Genomic DNA, 3,901 nt, shown 5'->3' with positions numbered 1-3,901 from the left:
TCTAGAACGTTATATATAAAACGACTTTTTTTATTTATAAAAATAAGAATATGCAAGTATTTGAACTGCACAAACAAATGCGGCAAATGACATCGAATTAGTAAAATTCAAAAAAAGTTTTAGATCTATTTTTCCAAAAAGTTCTGCTTGATGATAAAGTTATATTATAGCATGAAAATACGTCATTGAAAGCAGAAATGTTTCGTAAAAGTATTTCATACTATAAAATTCGATAATGTCGCAATAATATAGTATAATCTTTGCCATGGTTTGAATATTTTTAATGCGATTATAATATAAGGAAGAAGGTATATAACACTTTCAATAGTAGTACACTTCGAAAAAAAAAAAAGAAAAAGAAATAAAATAGACAATTAATATTTTTCTATCGAAGATTAAGATCTTTTTGTTTCTGTTAATATTTTTTCTCCCTTCATAGGACTATTATAAAAAGACATTTCATTGAATTCAGATGCTCTTGTATGTGTTGCCCTAGTAGTATAAAGAACATAGTGCTTGACTTCAGTCAAATCAGGCCCATAAGATGGTATTTCATTACTTTCTAATGTAAGAAATTTAATACTATTTATACTTGAGATACTACGTCTATGCATTTGTGTTACAGAATTATCTTGAATACTTTTACACAGAAACGAGTCATTTTTGCGTGCATTAAATAAACGATTATTAGTGCCTGTGGGTATACTGGAAGTGATATCTTTGTTTTTTTCATTTTCTTCTTAAATAGTTTAGAAAAAAGACTTGATTCTTTAGGTAAAGCACCAGGAAGAGATGATAAATTCTTGGAACTTAAAATTTGGAGCTTCAGAAGAAGATTTGATTATTAGTTCGAGAGGGTGTAACTCATGGTAGAACAAGCATCGAAGATATTTTACGTAAATGTTTACATGGTAGGAGAAATAATCCTTTTTTAAATTTTTGTGTTATGTCTTCTTTCGCTGCCATTGATAAAGAAACTAACACACACAAATCCTGTTTTGGAGTTTATACATTTTCGTATTTTCTTTGATTAGGTATATCAAATAACTCTAGTGGATTTTTCATAGTCATTTAAAGACTTTTAGATTTGATTATCAGAAATATCAATATCCATAGATCGTTCAACCAAATTTTGATCAAGGGCAGCTTGTAACAATTTTGTATATGTATCTGCGTAAATTTGATCTAATTCTTCCACTTGCAATATCAAATCGTTTAATCATTTATTACTGTCTTCTATTTCGCTTTTAATCTCAGTTGTATTTTTCATTTTTTCTTTGAAAGTACCCATTTTCCTACTTCCATTTAATCAAAACAATCAGATTTATGTTTAAAGTTGCTCATGTTTTTTTTAAATTATTTTATTTAAAAGTTTTATTTAAATATTTTATAAATTTATATATTATATATTAATTGTAACTTTCCTTGAGAAATAATTTCTGACTGATTATCAACTATTTCTGTATAATTGTTGGAAAATATATTATTTTCCCTACTGGTATCATTACCAGTAATGTATTTATTGATTTTCATATTTCCTTTCATCATGTTATTAAACTGTATTGAAATTTCATTATTTTCGTAATGAATAATATTTTTCATAAAACTCTCTACATTCTTTACATTGTTTTTATCAATGTTAGTGTTTCCATTCCAAGAATTTGTAATATTTTTAAATTATACTAATTATTCAGTGCGAAAATTTTGTTATTTATTTTTTTATATCAAAATCATTATTATTATATTCATCGATATTACAAGGCACCTTTGGTACTGTATTGGGAAACATAGTAGTCTCGGTTGTTAACATTTTATCACATGTACTATAATCAAAGAAATGAAATTTCAGAAAGATCAATAAATCAAGAAAGCAAGTATACCCGTATCTAATGGCAATTTCTTAAATGATAATGGGTCATTTGTCATACCGTATGATGGCCTTTTGAATTGGACATAAATTTGTACCGGTTGTTGTATTTTTTGTACAATAACTAGACGTTCTAACCTCGATTACTGTTTAATTATAATAAATTATATAGTAACAGAAGGAAATATAAAGTGTACAATAGTAAACAAAATAATGTTTTGTACCTGTTTGTTTACTTGAGATGGTTGAAAATCTTCCTATATAATGTGTTCGTCTTTTTTCAAAAAATCTAATTTGAATATGTAGTTTTGGCGTGCACTTTCTCACATAAAATAATCTTCCCCATATCATTAGCAATAATAGCATTACAATGACTTATCATTAATCCTACCGACACTTCATGTATACCTATTCCTACCACGATCGGTCAAATGACCGATCTTAAAATGTAATATTTCTTCATTTAGAATGAAGATAATAGCCAATAGTCTAGTACGTGTCCAGGCCAGATTAACCCTTCGCCTACAATATCGTATGAAATTCGTGGTATGGAAATCGGACCAAACATGTAAAAGCTGTGATAAGTCGTTCCGGCTAAACGTAAACACTTGCCAGTATCATGATTGGGTCCAACGTGAACAGCACAGTTCCGACTCGGATTTTCCCGATGTCTTTTTGTCTTAGCCGGGTCAGACTCATTGTTAATTTTCCAATTTTACAGAAGTTAGGTGCAAATAAAAAAGAATTAGACATTATTAATATAATAATTGATATGTTCTGGGAAAATATTGTAATGGAGATGAATCGGTACGCAGAACAAATAATAAACAATAAAAGTAAAAGACGAAAAACCGACGAAACTTGGTTTTCTGTAGATTTTAAAGAAATAAAAATTTATTTTACATTATGTATAACAATGGTTCAGATAAAAGAACTAGCAATTCAAATGAATTGATTTAAGAGGGCCATTACAGAAACACCAATATTTAGAGAAACGATGTCATTTAAAAGATTTTTCAAATTGTTTAAAATTTTTTTTAAATTATATACTTATATATTTTTTAAAATTATAACACAAACAGTTATTTTATATTTTAACTGTCGCAAATAATATCTTTAATCTCTTTTCTTTGTGTCTTATACTGCAAGTTATTCAATAATTATATGTAACAAAGGATTCTAGTTTCTAATTTTTAATGTCTTATTTGCTTTGTAATATCTTTTATGCTCATAATCAGTTAACTGCCCATTCAGAAAAATTAATTATTAATCAAAATTAATTATTAATAAATAATTCTTTTCGTTGGTAAAATTTATTATATATTAGCAAAAGATTGTGCTCCTTATCTTCTGTGTAACTAACATTTTATTTGCTGATAGTTTTGGTAATAATAACATTAATTACTTTTAATTTGATAGCCTCATTTAGTCCAAATGGATGAGTTACTATAACAGTGTGAAAGGTTATGAAAGCTACAAATATATCATACAACTTGCACAATACGTTTCAATATAAATTTTTTTTGAATATACAACTAATATATTGAATTTTAGCATTAGTTCAAATATTTTGGATGTTACATTTAAAAACAACTAATTTTACGAGAAATGATATTAGAACTCGTATTCAACGAGCAACTAATTTTTTAGAATATATAAATACGAAATTTGCCGAACATTTCATAACTGAAGAAAATATTTGCGTTGGTGAATTCGTAGTAAAATTTAAGTAGAAAATAAGTTTTATTTTTACATATAATCCCAATAAACCTACCAAGTTGAGCATTCGAATATACGTTTTAGCAGATTCAGATATGTATATAGCATTCTTCCATATTACGGAAGTATCACTACCGAAAATCTTTCGAGGCCAGATTAGCATTAGAATTGTCCTGCATCTGTATCAACAGTTATTAGATAAAGTACCTACCGAAAAGGATATCACATTCACATCCACAGTTATTATACTAGTGTATGCTTAGCTGAAAAATTAAAAAGAATGAAGTGTCACTTAACCGGTACCGTAAAAACAAA

At 27.2% G+C, this 3,901-nt stretch overlaps 1 pseudogene; it reads right to left on the bottom strand.

The window, feature by feature from the left end:
• Nucleotides 1–395: 395 nt before the first annotated feature.
• LOC146872427 (uncharacterized) lies at nucleotides 396–2,213 on the bottom strand (annotated as a pseudogene).
• Between the last annotated feature and the right edge of the window lie 1,688 nt (nucleotides 2,214–3,901).

The sequence above is a fragment of the Vespa mandarinia genome, chromosome 18 (genome assembly GCF_050613455.1).
Source record: "Vespa mandarinia isolate Hongniang chromosome 18, ASM5061345v1, whole genome shotgun sequence".
Taxonomy (NCBI): domain Eukaryota; kingdom Metazoa; phylum Arthropoda; class Insecta; order Hymenoptera; family Vespidae; genus Vespa; species Vespa mandarinia.
The sequence above is the reverse complement of the archived record's forward strand: the minus strand, read 5'-3'. Positions and strand labels throughout refer to the sequence as shown.